A 21,738-nucleotide genomic window follows, 5' to 3' on the forward strand; every position below is an offset into this window, starting at 1 on the left:
AGGAAATGGAGATGATTTTTGGTCAAAAATTGATTTAGTAAAGGCGAGGAAAGACTAGTCAAAAGTCCAACCTCCAATAAGAATGCAACATGTGGCTTTTCTCAAGTTTATCTTATTCCTTTGTCTTCCAATATTTAATTAAACTAGCTAACCTCTAATTAGCTCATAATACCATGTAATATAATCTCCATACATAAAACTTCTCCACATTCATCACATTTACCACACTTAATGTGACGGCCCCACTTTCCCCTAGGGCGTACCCCAGGGTTCGGCGGGTCGCCTGCCCAACTCTCGCCGGGACTCACTCACTCACTACAGTCCTCCAATGAAGTATAAGATAAATCTCAAATATTACATTCAATTCTCCAAGAATTACATATCACAAGTACCAGAAAGTAAAACCTAGAAAACCTCATAACTACAATCACCACGCCAACTATGTACATCTTACTCGTCAACTTTTAACAAATACAAATTCAAGTATTCTATAGCTCAAAATCTAACCACCTTCCCGAGCGATCCCCGTGCCGTCCCCCTGCTAAGGAAAACAAATGGAACGGGGTAAGCTATATGCTTAGTAAGTAAACAGGGGCAAAAGCGTAAATTTTCACGTATCAACCAATTATATGGTAAGAGTAAAGCAAAAGCAGAAAGATAACATCACATAGTAAGGATACGGGTGGCTCCAAAGCCAGATCGTTTGCCATGTGTGACCTCCTGCCGACACTCCGTCGACCTCAAATAATGGTCCGTAGAACTTCACTTGTACACCCACCGTACATCTTATCACCCTCTCTGGCCAGGCACCTCACAAACTTGCTCGAGCGAACGAAATCACAAACTTGAGCTTGGTTCACAAGCTCGGGTCACAAACTTGGTCCACATTCTCGGTGAACCGGATTCACAAACTTGGTGACCTCAGACTAAGTTGGACTGGCTTCAACCAAGTCCTGACCGGCTCGAATAGTCCATCTAGGTCGGAAGATCAACCCCAAACTCACAAACTTCACAAAATTATTCAAAAGTCACCCCGAGCCACAAGCTCAAGGGTTTTAGTTTCAAAATTGCTCATATACACAAGCCATGTACAAATATGTGCGTAAGTTAGGGTTTAGGTCGAGTGCAATAAAGTACACCCTCGCCTAGGTACCCTCTTCATACATATCGAAACACATAAGCAACTAACACACAAGAGCGGCCTGAATACTTACACAACGAACAAAAGAGCAAAATTCAAAATTTGTGCCGCGAAGAGTAGCTAGTAGGCCCCACCGGCTCCACGTAACTCACCACCGTCTGAAATAGAAGATTGCGTCACAAAATATCATAAACGGCTACTAATATGCCTAAAACAAGCAAAACGGCAAAATCGGCACATACGAGTGCGGAAACGACACACGGAAACGGGAATGGCGGCCTAGCCATTTTGCCGTCAAAACTGTTTTGAACCTAATCGAAGCTATGAGTGTCGGATCAAGGTACATGAGGTACCTTTACGAAGCTAAGAGGAAGGGTTACAATTTTCATGAAGACACCTAAATCCGGATCTGAACAGAAATAGGTCGAAAGTGCAGAAAACCGTTCCAGGAATTTGCACTCCAGAGTAACGGACAGGGTATGTTTGCTGGACTATAACTCCCAGCTCACAAATCCAAATCAGGAAATTCTAAAGGCATTAGAAAGCTGAGACATAAGGCTAAAACTTTTATGTTTTGGCCAAGACCTGAATCCACTCAGAACAGAACGAAATTTGAGTGTCAAAGTACTCGTCAGAACTGTCCAGATTCAAGGCAGTTCTGACGATCGATTTTGTTTTGGTCATAACAGGAGCTACGGAACTCGGATTTCGATTCACTTTATACCGTTTCGAAGCCAAAACCAAGATCTACATTTCTTATGAAGGAGTCAAAACCCAGATCGTACGGGATCAAAACCGAAAAAGTCACGGACAGAAGCTAAACTAAAAACGCACAGAACCTGATGTTCAAAACAGGCTTGAGTATTTCATCTATAACTCATGATACACTAATCCGTTTGACCCAAAATTTTACAGGAATATTGAAGACTTAAGAGGCTACAATGTTGAAGAAGGCCACTCAGTCAAATTTCGAGTGTAACTACGTCAAAAATGTAACATACTACACCAGAATCGCAAAACAGGTTCACAAACCGTAATCTAGTACAAACATCATAAAACAGCCTACATAAGTCCAAATCCAGAAATTCCAAAACCAGCTGAAAGCTAAGAAACAGGGATAAATTCTATCAGAAGGCCTCAACAACCAATTCTGAAACAGTCCAAACCAAAATAACCAATTATAATCGCAGTTCTCAGGTTCGGGTAGAAACAGGACAGCAAGGGTAATTTCGACTTTTCTCATTCTACGCTACTCCGATTGTCCTGAAATTTTGTAGGAACCTTTAAAATGTCATTCCCTACAACTTTCATGTTTTAAGATAAGGCCAATTCGGCTTCTAACATGGTGCAAAAAAAACGGACAGAAAGGGGAAAATTTTTCCAGAAATCTGGAATCTTTTGGTCTCTAATGGAACTTTCTCAAATTTCTTGTTCTAATCACTACCAAACAGCCTTATATAACCTTAATTACAACATATATTAACCATACACCAAGTTGGGCAGCAAATCATCCAACCCTAGTTCATATAACCAAAAGGGGAAAACCCCCAAAACATGATAGCATCCATTATTCACCATCAAATTTGAGTTGCTAAGCTAATTTACACAAGATTTAAAAGATCAAAGACCATGATCAGATTTCATACCTCAAAGACAAGCTTGGATGAGTGATAATCAACCTCCTTGGAAAATTTCTGGTTCCCCTAGCTTCCCAACTCACAATTAGCACTTTAATCGGTTTGGAAATTTAATTTGTCACTTGGTTGGTTAGAATCAAGAAGAAGGAATTGTTTCTTGCTCTCACTTTCTCTCTCTCTCTTGGTCGACCAGCTGCTGGAAAAATGAAGAGGAAAGGGCAGAAAATTGGTTTAAGAAGGCTAGTTGATCACTTGGCCAAGAAACTCTAGGGTGGCGACAAGTGTCGCCACCACCACCTTTCATTTTTCTCTTTCTTTTCCTTGCTCTTTTTAGTCCACATTTTCGGTCAAGCTAGCTGGCAATGAGGGGGAAATATTTTGCTCAAGTATTAATGCTCATGTGATAAGAAAGTGGTGGTCAAGTGGTGCGTTCAATCGGTAGTGTGCGGGACCCGCCGGTTCGCGCCATTTTTCTTAAAAACACACGTATGAGGGTTTTTACTTCCCATTCACTAACCTTATATCATTGCTACTAATCACATATTATTTCTCACTTAAAAGTCACTTTTACTCTCCAAATTTAATCCGTACTCTGTACCAAAAATTCATCCGGCGAAAAATCGCAAAAACCCTAATTTTGCTCTAAACTTGAAAACCGAAGAGTGAAACCCTACTTTCTAGGTTTATTTGCACTTATGTGGAATGATTGGATAGAGGAGCCTGAATAAATAATAATTTCCAAATAAAAGGGCATTTGTAAGAAAACGTGAGGGTTTTACAATTCCAATGATTAAAATTAGGGTATCAATTAAAATGCGAAAGATTTAAGAAAACCGGTTAGTCACAAGTAAACTAGAGTTTTTGACTACAATATTAGGGTTTCTAATCTTTTAAAACAAAATAAGGTTTTAATCAAACCCAAAGAAATACACTCTAGTATCTTCTTTACCAGCAACCTCCTTATTTTTTTTCGAGGTGTTACACTTAATGCACTAGTGGGTCCCACTTCAACTGTACACCACCATTAACACAGAAAATGACTTATTTTGGAAAAATGACTTAAAAATCATATTTTCTCATGAAAATCCCCAAAAAATTCATAGAATAAAGAAAACATAGAAATAGTGCACAAAATTCGAAAATAAATGTCTTGAAAAATAAGAAAAATTTCGGGATCTCACAAAGATGTCTTCATTTTTGCTCCTTCTTGACCGGCTCTCTAGAGAGAAAAAACAAGAGAGACTTCTTCATTTTCTAGCTTCAATCTTTGCTCAAATCTTGAGTTTTAACCGTTGAAATCACAAACTACTCCGTACAAGTGTACACTAAGGAAGAGTAAAGGCTTTGGTGGAGGCTTTGGTGAAGGGAAAGCACTAAGCTACCTTGTTTCTTGTGGTTATAAGGTGAGTTGCTAAGAAATTCCCTCTTTGTTCTTAATAAGGGTGAATTAGTGGTTCGTAGAGGGTAGCTATGCTATTTTGTGGATGATTTCATGATTTTAAGTAGAGTTTGACAAATTTCTGATTTATTAGTGAAATTTCTGATTTTAGATGATAATTGTTGGTTGGTCATGGAATGATAGCTTGATATGGTGTCAAATGGCACCTTTGTGTGTTAGTTGTGGTTGTTTGCGGAAAATTTCAGTTTTGTGCGGAAAATTTCAGTATTAGGGTTTCTAATTTGGGGCTTAATTGTGTCTAATTGTGGAGCTATCAAATGGTTATATGTGAAGGGTGTTGTGCCCCTAAGAAAGTGTATTTACTAGCCTATGATTTGTGTGTGCTGTTTTGAATGGATATTGGTGGTTGTTGTAGGATGGAAATAAGGAAATTTAAGGGGAAGTGCTGTCCAATCTTTGAGGACGTTTAATTGCTTTGAGTTTGGGATAACTCTTGGTAGAAATGAAGGGCTTGGACTTGAGCAAAGCAATGAGTTATGATGGATGAGATTCATGAGCTGTGGTTGGTGAGTGATTCCACAACTCTTTGCAAAGTTACTTTTCGAACTATTTCCTGCACTGTTTACTCGATTGTATATCATGTGTGCTTGCATGTGAGTTCATGACATGATTTGGCTCAAATGAGTGATTGGAAGTCGTGTGCTTAAACTCAACATCTCCACCACTGTTTACTGGAAATTGGAGCACAAATGGCTCCCTATTACTGTTTGACTGTTACTTGATCTATTTGAGCGTTGGATGTTTAAGTACACTGATTTCACTGGCTCACCGGAGCAATAAACGTGCATTTGATTACTGATTCATGACATCATTGAAATGAACTATTGTGAAACATAATTGATTACTGATTTTTACTGGACACTCGCTGAGCTTCTACCTTGCCCCAAAATATTTTTACCCTCCACAGGGCTCAAGGCAAAAAAGAAGTGCTTGTAGTACGTATTAGTGTGACTGGATGAATTATCTCCTGTACAGTTTGAATTTAGATTTCTCTTGTGTAATAGTTAGGATTGTATGGAAGTTGAGAATTGAAACGAAGGTATGTGTACGTTCCACGTTTGGAAATCAGTATTGCTTTTATCTCTTGAGATTTTAGTTTGTAGTGCAATTGAGAAGTATTCGCTTCACTTATGATATGTAAATTTGTAGAACATTTGATGTATTATTTTAATATGTACCTTGTAAGTTTTTGATGCACTTGTGGTATATATGTTCATGGAGCTTTTGAAGATGTAATAATTGAGTTTTACATTGTATTATATTTGAGGACTGTAGTGAGTGAGTGAGTCCCGGTGTGAGCTGGGCAGGCGGTCCGACGAACTCTTTGGTGCGTCCTAGGGGGAGGTGGGGCTGTCACAGGTTGTATTAGCTAGTTGTTGAATGGACCAACTCCCATGAAGGCTTTGATTCAATGGATGCTTGCTTTGGTTGAAACCTTGGTGGATTTATTGGTCTTTGTTGGTTCCCTTGTTCTCTCCATCCAAAGTTTGGATGATTCCTCCACCCTTGAGCGATTGAAGTTGTTCACATATTATGCCTGTTCAAAATTAACACAATTAGCATTATCATGATTTTCTGCACAAAGAGTACAATAAAACACTAACATTGGAATTTCAACCAGCTTCATCTTGTCTATTTAGCATGTTTACCACATTGTCCATTTTTGCACTTAACATGTTTAAAGCATCTAGTTCATACATACCTACATGTCTTCTAGTGTTACCTCTCTCATTGACCCATTAATAATTACTGGCCGCCATTTCTTCTATTAATTGTTGAGCTTCATTTGCTGATTTTTCCATAAGTGCTCCACCTACAGCTGCATCTATATGAGTTTTCATAGGATATGTTAAAACATTATAGAAAGTTTGTACAATTAGCCAATGGAGAAGTCCATGGTGTGGACATTTCTATTGCAAATCCTTGTACCCCTCCTAAGTCCCATATAATGATTCACCTTCCTACTGAGCAAAACTTGTTATATCCATGCGTAATTTAACAGTTTTATTAGGTGGAAAATACTTATTCAAAAATGCCTTAGACAATTCGGCCTAATTAGTGAAAGTATTCGGTGCATGCGAATTGAGCTATACCTTTGCTTTATCTCTCAAAGAGAAAGGAAAAAATCTTAAACTTTATTGCATTATCACTTACTCCATTTAGCTTGGTTGTATCACAAATCTCCGAGAAATTAGCATCATTTGGATCCTTTACTGAATTACCTCCAAATTGATCGTGCTGGATCATTTGAATCAAGGTGGGTTTAGTCTCGAAGTTATTTGCGTTGACCGCTCGCCTTGCAATACTTGTTTGTGCTCTAGAAGTATTTGGAAATATGAAGTCCCTCAATGCTTGTTGATTGCAAATTGCTTGTTCCTCCACCACTGCTTCAATAGATAGCTCAATTATCGTGACTTAAACTTTCAAGTTATAAATTCCTAATTATCAAATCAATTAAGCCTAGCTCAATTACCTTGATTTCTCGCAAGTATACGAGTCAAATGAGTATAGTGATAATTAGGATCGATGTCACGCCCCACTTTTTGAGATGTGAAAGTAGTGTGTGGGATATGTATGTGAACGTGTGTGAAAATGAAAATAAAAGGCCGTGGAATTATGAAATGCGACGGTTTGGCCAAACAAAGTTCAAAAAGGGTTTTTATAGAAAAGGAGTCGCCACTTGGTATAGAGTTAGGGTGTACCAAGTCACCCAAGAAAAAGTGATTTTTTGAAAAGAAAAGCAAACAAACCCTTTTTAAAAGAACTTTTAGGTCTACGTAACCAAAGAAAGGGATCGGGGGTCACATTTGATAAGGGAGAAGGCAAAGGCAAAGCCTAAGGCACTCCCTTACCCTAGCCAAAGCTAGTTGAGTGACTTAGCCCCACTTTTCCTAATTCTTCTACCCAAAATATGTGTTGCATGTTGGATATGACTAATGGATATGAAAAAAAAATGCAATCCTAAATCTAAAATGTCTCTTATGAGGCTTTTTGGTCCCAATCACATGAGTTGTGATGGCCAATAAGGAAAACTCTCATAGAGGTCACGGGTAATGCAAATGAAGACCCAAATATGAATGCAAGTGTGAAAATGTAAGAGGAGTGCAAAAGTAAAATACCATAAAAATACAAATGTAAGTGCAAGTGTGTCAATGAAAGAAAAGTGCATGTCTGCAAATGTAAGAAAAGTGCATGTGTGCCAAATGAGAAAATAAAGGTGTTTGTGTGCAAGTGGATGAAAATATGGTATAATAGTAGTAAATGCATCTAGGTACAATTGGGTGCAATTTGTGAGGTAGAAAATAAATAAGTGATAGGGAAAGAAGAGAAAGTGTGTGAACATGGCATGTGGAGTAAAAAATATAAGTAGTGAGAAAATGTAGATGAAAAAATGATATGGTAAAATGGAGGTGCATGATCCTAGAGGAATGCATGAAGTCGGGTACGGGAATGACTTCTATCTTCATGATTTTAATTTTCCCTTTGATTAGAAGGAAGAACTAGCGTGCTAAGGCTATTTTGTAGCCACACTCACTCGTTTCCCTTACCTAAAGGGGACTCTAAAGCAAATGTACCCTATAACTAGCATGAGGATGCAAAAACCTAAAATGAAGGGGAAAGGGTTGGAGGGGCATGCCAAATGCTAGAAAACTAAGAAAAATGCATGAAATGTAGTGAGACATGCAAGTATGTAGTAACGAGAGGGCACAACCTATTGGGTCTAACATTGGACTAGCCCTTTTCTAAAATTCTCTCACAAGCATTGGACTTGCGAGAGCTCGAGGGGAAAGACCATGACCAGCGTTGGACTAGCCACGGTGACGTCACACATTCATTATAAACCAAATAAATCATGTAAAGGCTAATAAAGCAAATAAACACATAAATCATATATTGCACATAACACATAAGCATGGTATCTAGATGCAAGACCCTAAGAAAGCAAGTAACACGTAGCACGTAAGCATGCAAATCACACTAATGAACCTATTACATTGGCTAACTAAAACAAATGGGGAAGGGGAAAAGTGAAAAAATGCTCTCCAAGCCCTATCTATTACAAGCCAAGAGGTGTATACATACCCCATAAAAGAATAACTTAATAAAAGCAAAAGTAAATGAAAGGAATTAAAGAAAGGCAAGGAAAGCAAAGTAGACATGCAATTCTCACTTAGCACGTTGGATCACATAGAGGAGAGACAAAAAAGATAAAAGAAGTTATACCTCCCTCGCGATGGTAATCAAATGAAGGAAAAATGGCTTCAAAACAATAAAAAGGTCAAGGTACCACTTTAATTAAGAAAAATTAAAAGAAATGTGCAAAACAAAGCTCACTTGGACGCAAAGTTCTTAAACTCATGCATTAGTGCAATCTAAACAAAGCATGGTAATTAATTGAAGCAACAAGCAGTGAAGTTGTAAAATTAAAAGCTACCAAGGACCAAATTGAGAAAATCATTCAATTGGTTGGGTCATAGTGGAACAAAAGGAGACTTGGAGGGCCAAAGTGCAATTTTCAGGAAAATTCCATGCAAGTTCATGCAAGTTTTTACAAAAAAAAACTTCTGCAACACAAGCTCTTGGCGGCTGATGAAGCCTTCTGCAACCCAAAAAACCAGCTGCAACTTTCAAACGCTACACATTGAACTAATTCCAACTAAGCATGACTAGACATCCCTTAAAGATGCATTTTATGTAAGCATTTCATGTAAGTTACGAAGCTTAAGCTTCAGCAAATTCCCAGCCAACATTATTTCTGCAATTTGTTTTCTTTTAACCGATACATTCATGCAAAATGACTCAACTACCTCCTAACCCATTCAATCACACAATGCGAGAAATTGAGACCAAGGAAAGAGAAAAGCTTCATCGAGCTTTCGGACATAAAAACAATACAATGTCCTGACCATTAACTGAACTTCAACTCACAATTCCAAGGAGAAAAACAAGCAAGCAACCCAACATAGATGCAGCAAAGCAACGAGAGGATATCCTGCAACTTTTTGGGTTTTCCGACATCATCTATTCTCTTTCAAACACAACTCATAACTCAACCATCTAAAACTTGAACCAAAGCAAGAAACAAAGACCCAACATTTTTACACTTTTTGCCATTTGTTTAAGCACAAATTCAGATAAAAGAAATGCATGCAAATCTGGACAATGTTCACAACTTCCTACTTTCGGATTTCTGCTGTTACACGCGGCAATTTTAACAAGGAACCCTTCTCAAGTACTTGTCAAACACCCCAAACCCTTCATCAAGATGCAGTGCCCACACAAAATCATATACAGCATGGCAGACATCCCCCAACCATGTAATAGCAAACAACACAGCAAATGACTCAAAATCTCTGGTTTACTAAGCTTGAAGCTTCATGGGAATTGTATAAGACTAACAAAAGGAAAGGCTAGAGTTACCTGAGGATGCTAGCTTACTCAAATGAAGGCGAGGTGTTTCAAGGAAGTCATGGGGACTGCTGGAACGAAACCCAGAAATTCTGCTGCAGCAATTTCCAGCAATGGAGAACCCGTGACTTCAGGCTTCAATCTATTGGCTTTGGAGATGATTTCAGTCGCCTATTGTTGGACAAAACTTGTTCCTGACATCCATAGAAGGTGCAGAAACCAAAATCCCCTTCAAACAGCAAAGATCTAGGCAGAAACCCATCCCCAAAGCAAGCTATCCGGTCAGCTTTTCTTTTTGTTCTTTGCTCAGATCTTTTACCTTCTCTGGTTTCTTTTCCTCTCGAAAGCTCTCTCTCACTCCTTCTAGTTTCTGATTCCCATTTTTGTTTCTCTCTCGCTCAGTTCTCCTTCCCCAGTCCGTTACTTTTTCTTTTGCTCTCAGATCTTTTTTGTTGAAGCTCTCTCAATCTCTCGGTTCTCCCTCACTCGCTCTATCTCGCACTTTTCTTTTCCTCTACATCTCTCTTTCGACCATCACCCTTCCTCTCCTTGCTCTGTTTTTTCTTCAAAGCTAGCCACTTGAAGCTCTTCCCTTTTCCACGTTTTATTCTCAGCCCCAAGCCTCTCTTTCTCTATCCTTCTGCCGCCAAAACTCTCTAGCTCTCTTTTCTTTTACCCTAGCCGTCCTCCCCTTTTTCTGGTTTTTCTCTGCTCAGCCGCCTTCAACCCTCTCGGTCTCCCAACATTCAGCCCTCTCCCTTTTTCAGCCGTCCCCTTCAGCCGTTATACTCTCCGTAGCTTTCTGTTTTTCCTCTACCCCCACAGCCGCCGACTAGCCTCCCTTTTTTCTTCTCCCCCTTTTTCTTTTCATTTGCTATTTTTTTAAAACCTAGCCGTCACCGAAAAACCCCCCATTCGTGTGAGAACCCGTATTTTCCCTAATAATTTTCATAGGATTTTTTCCCCTTTAATTGCATGTTTTCTGCATTTTCTGGCTTAGAAAATTTTCTTGGTGGATTTTATGAGTAATTATAGTTTTTAGATGATTTTTCTAGCATTGAGTAGTTTTTGAAAAATTACGGATAGATTATGGACGTGGGCCCCACTAGTGCGAAAAGTTTGGAAAAATTCGGCCAATAAGGTTAAGTTTCGGATACTGTGTAAACTTTATCGGGTGTTAAGAGATAAGTAGAGGAGGTGAAGTGATTGATGTGAGAGGTGACCAAAGGATAGAAATGCATTTAAAGAGGTGCCAAGTGTCACAATATCATTGGGTGGACTTTATGGAACACTATTCATGTTTTTGACTTTTGACCCATTGGTTAAATATCTTAAAATTACCACCAAAAATCACCATTTCTTGCTCCTTGGTGGCTGGCCCTCTCTATCAAAGAAGAAAGAAAAACTCTTCCAAGTTTAGCTACCATTTAGTGCCAATCATCCAACTCAAGTGCTTAAACTAGTTTCTACTCCATAAAATTCCTCCATTTGGTGTTAGTGAGTGTTTTGGTGAAGTTTCTTGGAGAAGCTAAGGTGTTCTACCACTTCCTCTCTCTTGTTTACTTGGTAAGTGGTGCTTGTACTTCCTCTTACACCTAATGATGTTTAATTTGTGCCTAATGGTGGCTATAGTGTTGAAAATTGTGGTTTATTTCTTGGTTTGGAATGAATTGGTGAAGTTTTCATTTTTTTGAGAAATTTTCTGGTTTAATGTGATCATGGTGTTGTGGTTATTTATGATGGTTGGTAATAAGGGGTTATGCCTCTAGTGGATGTATATGATAGGAAATTGCAATCAATTTTGAGTTTGGATTGAAATGTGAAAAGTTAGGGTTTCATAACCCCCTTTTCTGTCCGGTTTTGGATCATATGGTTAGAGGCCGAATTGGACTTTTCTTAAAAAAAGAAAGTTGTAGGTATTTATGTTTTTGAGATGCCTGTAAAATTTCAGGTCATTTGGAGTAGTGTAGAATGAGATATGTCATTTTTACTGTTGCTGTTCTGGGTGATCAGAATGTACGAATTGCGATTGTAATCGTCTGTTTTGACTGGAATTGCTTTGTATTTGGATGTTGGTGTCTTCTTATGAAATGTAGCTTAATGTCTTAGCTATCATATGCCTTTAGAATCAATCCATTTGGACCTGTGTAGACGGAGTTGGATGAATTACAGCATTGTGTGATTTAGGAACCTGCAATTACGGTTCTGGTTTGGTGTTCTGCATTTTTGACCTAGTTGTGCTAGGATTTGGACTGAGTGGCCTTCTACATTGTTGTAGCCCTGTCTTTTAGCTTCGAGATGGTGGGCCTTACACCCTCATCCGATAAGCGTAGAGCATTTTGTGCCATTACCGCAAAAGGAGGACGAAAACTGTTTTTTTTGTTAAGGTCACGTGAGTGCATTGCTGGAATTTCTGGTTATCTATGCTACTTGTTTATGCATATGAAACCCTATTGGGGTTGCGATTGGCATGGCTTTGTGACTCGTTATCGAGTCTTATGGTAATTGTTTACATGTTCTAGGGCGTGACGTTAGTGCACGGCGCACTTTGGACGGCGGTGCATGAAATCTCACTTACTTAATTGGTGAGTATATTACTCACTTGGATGTTTATAATGTGGCTTTGCTATGTGTGATTGTGATGCCTTGAAGGCTTGTTTGGCTATTGGAAATGATTAGGGTGGGGGTGTACTTGACCGCCCTCATTCCTTTTATTCTTGTGACTGACTGTTTACCGTTTCACTGTATTACTGTACTGCTATATGAATTATTGGATTCCATTCATGGGATATTGTTTGGGTGTCGGTTGGACGAGTATCCAACGGCCCTACTGTACTACTGAGCTCGACCCCGTTGGTAATCGCTTGAATCGAGCCAGCGAGGGCTTGGTCGTGAAAAGTGACTAGCCACGGGGACTGAAATGGGAATCTTGTGGTAATGAGACCCTTGGTTCCGGTGTACTCGAGTATCACCTAAAGTTACTGCTTGGAGTGCGGGCCCGGTTGGGGTATGTTTGGTGGAAGGGATGGGAGTGAAGTGGGTTCTACGGTTGGTACTCATAAACGTTGACGGAGAGTCAATGAGATTGGATCAAGAATATAAGCGTGGAAATGGGCTCTTGAGAGCCGTCCGTATCCTTTTGCTGATTTGTTTTATTCCTTAATTGTGTACTTGAAATGAAAGGTTATGCTTAAGTGATCTTTGTTGCTTATGTGGTAGTAACTCACTGGGCTTAAGCTCATTCCGTTCCATTTGTTTTCCTTACAGGAAATGGCCATTTTTGGAAAAAGTTATGTTAGTTGGTTGTCAAGTTGAGCCCATGTAAATGTCTTTTGAATAGCTCTTTGAATGAAACCCTAATGTGTATTGGGTTCAATTTCTTTTGATTGGCAAACCGAACATGTATATCCATGATGAATCGTTTTGATATGCCGCTTTGGCTTTTGGCTTGTAAATGTTACATTTCAATGTATATGTGTTTGGTTGACATTTGGTTGGATTTCTGATTAACTTGTACTTCAAACGGCAAAAGAAAAATTTGGCTACTCCCGGCCTAGTATCCGGATTCGGACATGGCCGGTACTGTTCATCATCGGCTTCGATTTTCGTTTTTTTTATTTTGTGATTTTGACTTGTTTACGCGCGTGGGTATGTTCTGGAACATATTAGATCGACGTGAACTGATCTGTAGTCCTGGCGAGAGCTGGGCAGGCAGCCCGCTAACCCCTTTGGTTCGTCTTAGGGGAAAGTGGGGCTGTTACAGTTGGTATCAGAGCCACTTCGCGTGGTCTCTGCGCGGAGGGAGACTGGGCCAAGTGGTGTTGTGGTCCTAATTTCATGAATATGTCTAAGTGCTCGTTTGAGCATAAGTTATGAACCGGGCATGTGATAAGTGTACGAATCATTATCATGGGACTTGAGGAAGTTAAGTATGTATGTCGGGTAGGAATCTTTAATAAGGATGATTTACGCTTGGGACCGGCCGGCTCGAGTTGTGAATTATCTTGGATGGGATTCTTGGGCCCGGATACGAACGAAATAAGAGCGCCTAGGTTAGAGAACTTGGGCAATTGTGGGACATACGTGATAGGCCTTAGGAATACATTATTCTCTTTAAGATGAATGATATATTTTAAGTTGAATTGTCAGGTAACTAACGAATTAAAGTTTGTAGGTATGGATCCGGGCAGTTCTAGCGGCATGGGACCGGGACCGAGACCTTCGAGTACGAGGGGCCCAGAGGACCGGGTGTTGCGTAAGCGGGCGATCCGCTATCGGAGGAGGCTTGGGGAGCCTTATAGTTTGTATTCCCCTTTTGGACAGGTGTCGCGCCGACCCTGTGAGTGCTGGTATACCTATGGCTATCCTGACGAGGTTGTTTTAGCGATGGATGACGAGCGTTATCACCTAGGCAGGACAGTTGAGACTTTGAGGGCGCAGCTGGAGGAGGCTAGAGAGTTTAGCCGTTGGCAGGCGTTGCGCGTTAGGGACCTGGAGCGGGATCTTCGACACACACACCAGCACCTCTTCGCTATGAGGTTGCAGCTTAGGGTGAGGGCCCGGAGTATTACGTTTGACTGTGGGGTTTTACTAGACATGGCCGCGGAGGCACGTCCACGAGCTGCTGGTCCAGAGCAGATAGGCGAGATAGATACTTTAGGTTCCGTTGGGAACCGGGGCCCTAGGGGAGGTGATTAGGGTTGCTTTTGTATTATGAGTAGCTGGTAGATTACTTTTGCTAGGACTGGCATGGCTAATTTCTTTGGTTATTTGGTGGACTGACTAGCTTTTTGGAGCCGGAGTGCTCGTGTGCATAATGGGTTTTGTACCGACTGGAGGTCGGGTACTTTGTATATCTTCTGGTGTGGTTTTGTAAATAAATGTATATATTCGAGTCGTATCTTTTGGTACCTACGCTTTTACGTGCTTTTCGTGTATTTGTTTTGTGTTTTTATTTTGTTTCTAGTTGGAGTATTACGCACACGATAGGTGTGGATCTATAGACTGTTGCACCACCTGATTGGTAAGTGTTGGAATTTGCTCTACTTGAACTACTTGGGACTGACCTCGAACTACCTGAGATTGATCTTGAGCTGCCTAAGACCGACTAGACTGAACTTCCTTGAGACGTGACCCTGTTAGGCGAGTGTGTTCATACGTACTCTTAATGGACCTAATTTCACTGAATATATGGTATGTGACCTGTAGGTGGACTTGAATTTTATGACTATTTACGAATGTGAATTGCTGGACAGAGGTTAGGCCAGTGTGTTCTTACCTGTACTCATGATCCTTGAACTTGAACTTGTACTCTTCTTTGTGTTCATGCTCCCTGAACTTGTAATATTTGACCCTACTCTTGAACTTCTTCGTACTCATGTGGTTGTAGACCGGCTACTACTTTTCTGTAGCGGTTGAACTGAACCTCTCTGGTGGGGCATTGCCTGTTGTGTTGTCCAGCACCGCCATTCTTCTGGCGAGGCATGCCTGTTGTGTTGTCCAGCACCACCAGGGATGAAATACTTGAACGGAGGCTCTCTGGCGAAGTTTAGCCGTTGTGCGAACTTGTTGTGTTGTCCAGCACCACCAGGGCCAACTTACTGAACTGAAATTCTTTGGTGAAGCATAGCCGTTGTGCTAGCTTGTTGTGTTGTCCAGCACCACCAGGGATGAATTTTGATTTGAAGCTTCGCTATACCCTGAATGTCTTCCACATATCTGGGACATTAAGTCCGATTTCAAGCCTTTTGCCTGTTTTATCTGGTTACGCGATTAACTCCCTACTGGACCACTGGACCATGACTATTTGATAAATTGGATTGGCGTGATACTGAGTACTTGAATTTGATAAGTGATTTACAAGATCATGAATTGTGATAAGTAAGATTAGAATGTTTCTTAGTATTTGACTGACTTTGGGAAAAACAAATTGGACCTGGTGAATACGAGTTGGAGTAGATGGAATTCTACTGCTTGATTGGTTTCTGAGCGATATCTTGACCGGCTTTCTATAGGAGTTAGAATGTCGAGGACGACATTCTTTTAAGGGGGAGAGAGTGTGAGAACCCGTATTTTCCCTAATAATTTTCCTAGGATTTTTTCCCCTTTAATTGCATGTTTTCTGCATTTTCTGGCTTAGAAAATTTTCTTGGTGGATTTTATGAGTAATTATAGTTTTTAGATGATTTTTCTAGCATTGAGTAGTTTTTGAAAAATTACGGATAGATTATGGACGTGGGCCCCACTAGTGCGAAAAGTTCGGAAAAATTCGGCCAATAAGGTTAAGTGTCGGATACTGTGTAAACTTTATCGGGTGTTAAGAGATAAGTAGAGGAGGTGAAGTGATTGATGTGAGAGGTGACCAAAGGATAGAAATGCATTTAAAGAGGTGCCAAGTGTCACAATATCATTGGGTGGACTTTATGGAACACTATTCATGTTTTTGACTTTTGACCCATTGGTTAAATATCTTAAAATTACCACCAAAAATCACCATTTCTTGCTCCTTGGTGGCCGGCCCTCTCTATCAAAGAAGAAAGAAAAACTCTTCCAAGTTTAGCTACCATTTAGTGCCAATCATCCAACTCAAGTGCTTAAACTAGTTTCTACTCCATAAAATTCCTCAATTTGGTGTTAGTGAGTGTTTTGGTGAAGTTTCTTGGAGAAGCTAAGGTGTTCTACCACTTCCTCTCTCTTGTTTACTTGGTAAGTGGTGCTTGTACTTCCTCTTACACCTAATGATGTTTAATTTGTGCCTAATGGTGGCTATAGTGTTGAAAATTGTGGTTTATTTCTTGGTTTGGAATGAATTGGTGAAGTTTTCATTTTTTTGAGGAATTTTCTGGTTTAATGTGATCATGGTGTTGTGGTTATTTATGATGGTTGGTAATAAGGGGTTATGCCTCTAGTGGATGTATATGATAGGAAATTGCAATCAATTTTGAGTTTGGATTGAAATGTGAAAAGTTAGGGTTTCATAACCCCCTTTTCTGTCCGGTTTTGGATCATATGGTTAGAGGCCGAATTGGCCTTTTCTTAAAACATGAAAGTTGTAGGTATTTATGTGTTTGAGATGTCTGTAAAATTTCAGGTCATTTGGAGTAGTGTAGAATGAGATATGTCGTTTTTACTGTTGCTGTTCTGGGTGATCAGAATGTGCGAACTGCGATTGTAATCGTCTGTTTTGACTGGAATTTCTTTGTATTTGGATGTTGGTGTCTTCTTATGAAATGTAGCTTAATGTCTTAGCTATCATATGCCTTTGGAATCAATCCATTTGGACCTGTGTAGACTGAGTTGGACGAATTACAGCATTGTGTGATTTAGGAACCTGCAATTACGGTTCTGGTTTGGTGTTCTGCATTTTTGACCTAGTTGTGCTAGGATTTGGACTGAGTGGCCTTCTACATTGTTGTAGCCCTGTCTTTTAGCTTCGAGATGGTGGGTCTTACACCCTCATCCGATAAGCGTAGAGCATTTTGTGCCATTACCGCAAAAGGAGGACGAAAACTGTTTTTTTTGTTAAGGTCACGTGAGTGCATTGCTGGAATTTCTGGTTATCTATGCTACTTGTTTATGCATATGAAACCCTATTGGGGTTGCGATTGGCATGGCTTTGTGACTCGTTATCGAGTCTTATGGTAATTATTTACATGTTCTAGGACGTGACGTTAGTGCACGACGTACTTTGGACGGCGGTGCATGAAACCTCACTTACTTAATTGGTGAGTATATTACTCACTTGGATGTTTATAATGTGGCTTTGCTATGTGTGATTGTGATGCCTTGAAGGCTTGTTTGGCTATTGGAAATGATTAGGGTGGGGGTGTACTTGACCGCCCTCATTCCTTTTATTCTTGTGACTGACTGTTTACCGTTTCACTGTATTACTGTACTGCTATATGAATTATTGGATTCCATTCATGGGATATTGTTTGGGTGTCGGTTGGACGAGTATCCAACGGCCCTACTGTACTACTGAGCCCGACCCCGTTGGTAATCGCTTGAATCGAGCCAGCGAGGGCTTGGTCGTGAAAAGTGACTAGCCACGGGGACTGAAATGGGAATCTTGTGGTAATGAGACCCTTGGTTCCTGTGACAGCCCCACCTTCCCCTAAGGCGAACCAAAGAGGTTAGCGGACTGCCTGCCCAGCTCTCGCCAGGACTAACGGTGCAGTATAGAGCGATCTTTCACGTTCCGGAACTTATAACGCGCGCAAATAAGGCAAAAGGGCAAAATAACCCAAAATAAAAGAAACAAAATCCGGAGTCGGCCATGAATAGTAACCGACTCGTCCGAACCCAACCAAACATCGAATTACATAAACCACATAACATTTAGCCTTTACAAACCAAAAATGACATTTAAAAGTGATACAAAAGTCGCTACATATATGGTTTGCCAAAACAAAAGTGAAAACGGCCCTAATGATACATTTAGGGTCCCATTTTATATACAATACAAAAGAGTCATTCATCTAGTTCATTCGGCAACCATTTATCAAAATTCATTCCAAAAGAGTCATATTCCTGTAAGGAAAACAAAAGGAACGGGGTGAGCTAATTGCCCAGTGAGAATACAACTCAAGCAACCAAATTCATGGATACATTGTTTAACAGTCCAATTTACCAAACTAAATAAAGCCACACATTAATAATGAGGATAAAAGGATACGGGTGGCTCTCAAGAGCCCTTTTCCTCGTTTGAATTCTTGATCAGGTCTCATTGACTCTCCGTCAATGTCTGAAAGGTAACCAACAGTAGACTCCTCTTAACTTCCATTCCCTTCCTCCTAACATTCCTCAACCAGGCCCGAAATCCAAACGCATGCATTGTGGTATTACTCGAGTATACCGGAATCGAGAGTCTCTCATACTACACGATTCCATATAACCTTACCCAAGGCTCATTAATTGTCACGACCAAGCCCTTGCTGGCTCGATTCAATCAACTACCAATGGGGTTGAGCTCATGGATAACATTTGAAGTCATGTATTTCATTTCATATAACATTTCATGTAAAATTCCAATAACTTTTCAATAACATGCGATACAATAAGTGAGAATGATAAAGTACACTCTCACTTCAATTAATTAACATTCAACCTCTCAAGTTCAAATATCAAAGCCATATAATAGCACATAAGTGAGTAGTACACTCACCAAGCTAGCACAATGTGGTTTCAAACACTTTAGTCAAAAGAACGTTGTGCACCACTGTCACGCCCTAAAAACATGCAAACAAATACAATGAGACTCGATAACGAGTCATAAACCAAGGCCAAACATGACCCCAATAAGGTTCCATAAACATTTACAAACAATGGAGGAAACCAGAAATTAAGAAAGGGCTTTAACTAAGGCCTTGATATGAAAACCGGATTTGACCTCATAATGCGGTAATGGCACAACTCTCACTACAATTATCGGATGGGGGTGTAATACCCATCATTTCGAAGCCAAGAAACAGAACTACAACAATGTAGAAGGTCACTCAATCCAGTTCCTAACACAACTAGGTCAAATATACGAAATACTATACCAGAATTCCCAAAACAGGTTTGCAAAACGCAGAAAACTGTAATACGTCAATCTCAGCCTACACAGGTCCAAATGCCGAAATTCAAAAGGCATAACTTAGCTAAGACATCCAGCTACATTTCCTCAGAAGACACCAACTTCAAAATCCAAACCAATTCCAGTCAAAACAGGCAATTACTATCGCAGTTCGGACATTCTGTGCACCATTATGTTAGTTGGTTGTCAAGTTGAGCCCATGTAAATGTCTTTTGAATAGCTCTTTGAATGAAACCCTAATGTGTATTGGGTTCAATTTCTTTTGATTGGCAAACCGAACATGTATATCCATGATGAATCGTTTTGATATGCCGCTTTGGCTTTTGGCTTGTAAATGTTACATTTCAATGTATATGTGTTTGGTTGACATTTGGTTGGATTTCTGATTAACTTGTACTTCAAACGGCAAAAGAAACATTTGGCTACTCCCGGCCTAGTATCCGGATTCGGACATGGCCGGTACTGTTCATCATCGGCTTCGATTTTCGTTTTTTTTTATTTTGTGATTTTGACTTGTTTACGCGCGTGGGTATGTTCCGGAACATATTAGATCGACGTGAACTGATCTGTAGTCCTGGCGAGAGCTGGGCAGGCAGCCCGCTAACCCCTTTGGTTCGCCTTAGGGGAAAGTGGGGCTGTTACAGTTGGTATCAGAGCCACTTCGCGTGGTCTCTGCGCGGAGGGAGACTGGGCCAAGTGGTGTTGTGGTCCTAATTTCATGAATATGTCTAAGTGCTCGTTTGAGCATAAGTTATGAACCGGGCATGTGATAAGTGTACGAATCATTATCATGGGACTTGAGGAAGTTAAGTATGTATGTCGGGTAGGAATCTTTAATAAGGATGATTTACGCTTGGGACCGGCCGGCTCGAGTTGTGAATTATCTTGGATGGGATTCTTGGGCCCGGATACGAACGAAATAAGAGCGCCTAGGTTAGAGAACTTGGGCAATTGTGGGACATACGTGATAGGCCTTAGGAATACATTATTCTCTTTAAGATGAATGATATATTTTAAGTTGAAATGTCAGGTAACTAACGAATTAATGTTTGTAGGTATGGATCCGGGCAGTTCTAGCGGCATGGGACCGGGACCGAGACCTCCGAGTACGAGGGGCCCAGAGGACCGGGTGCTGCGTAAGCGGGCGATCCGCTATCGGAGGAGGCTTGGGGAGCCTTATAGTTTGTATTCCCCTTTTGGACAGGTGTCGCGCCGACCCTGTGAGTGCTGGTATACCTATGGCTATCCTGACGAGGTTGTTTTAGCGATGGATGACGAGCGTTATCACCTAGGCAGGACAGTTGAGACTTTGAGGGCGCAGCTGGAGGAGGCTAGAGAGTTTAGCCGTTGGCAGGCGTTGCGCGTTAGGGACCTGGAGCGGGATCTTCGACACACACACCAGCACCTCTTCGCTATGAGGTTGCAGCTTAGGGAGAGGGCCCGGAGTATTACGTTTGACTGTGGGGTTTTACTAGACATGGCCGCGGAGGCACCTCCACGAGCTGCTGGTCCAGAGCAGATAGGCGAGATAGATACTTTAGGTTCCGTTGGGAACCGGGGCCCTAGGGGAGGTGATTAGGGTTGCTTTTGTATTATGAGTAGCTGGTAGATTACTTTTGCTAGGACTGGCATGGCTAATTTCTTTGGTTATTTGGTGGACTGACTAGCTTTTTGGAGCCGGAGTGCTCGTGTGCGTAATGGGTTTTGTACCGACTGGAGGTCGGGTACTTTGTATATCTTCTGGTGTGGTTTTGTAAATAAATGTATATATTCGAGTCGTATCTTTTGGTACCTACGCTTTTACGTGCTTTTCGTGTATTTGTTTTGTGTTTTTATTTTGTTTCTAGTTGGAGTATTACGCACACGATAGGTGTGGATCTATAGACTGTTGCACCACCTGATTGGTAAGTGTTGGAATTTGCTCTACTTGAACTACCTGGGACTGACCTCGAACTACCTGAGATTGATCTTGAGCTGCCTAAGACCGACTAGACTGAACTTCCTTGAGACGCGACCCTGTTAGGCGAGTGTGTTCATACGTACTCTTAATGGACCTAATTTCACTGAATATATGGTATGTGACCTGTAGGTGGACTTGAATTTTATGACTATTTACGAATGTGAATTGCTGGACAGAGGTTAGGCCAGTGTGTTCTTACCTGTACTCATGATCCTTGAACTTGAACTTGTACTCTTCTTTGTGTTCATGCTCCCTGAACTTGTAATATTTGACCCTACTCTTGAACTTCTTCGTACTCATGTGGTTGTAGACCGGCTACTACTTTTCTGTAGCGGTTGAACTGAACCTCTCTGGTGGGGCATTGCCTGTTGTGTTGTCCAGCACCGCCATTCTTCTGGCGAGGCATGCCTGTTGTGTTGTCCAGCACCACCAGGGATGAAATACTTGAACGGAGGCTCTCTGGCGAAGTTTAGCCGTTGTGCGAACTTGTTGTGTTGTCCAGCACCACCAGGGCCAACTTACTGAACTGAAATTCTTTGGTGAAGCATAGCCGTT

General features: G+C 40.8%; 1 non-coding gene across 1 annotated transcript; it reads left to right on the plus strand.

Moving 5' to 3' along the window:
- Positions 1-6,126: 6,126 nt before the first annotated feature.
- LOC113697635 (small nucleolar RNA R71) lies at positions 6,127-6,234 on the plus strand. The gene has a single exon (XR_003449921.1). It is a non-coding gene; the product is annotated as a small nucleolar RNA R71 (small nucleolar RNA).
- Positions 6,235-21,738: the final 15,504 nt, after the last annotated feature.

The sequence above is a fragment of the Coffea arabica genome, chromosome 6e (assembly GCF_036785885.1).
Source record: "Coffea arabica cultivar ET-39 chromosome 6e, Coffea Arabica ET-39 HiFi, whole genome shotgun sequence".
Classification (NCBI taxonomy): Eukaryota; Viridiplantae; Streptophyta; class Magnoliopsida; order Gentianales; family Rubiaceae; genus Coffea; species Coffea arabica.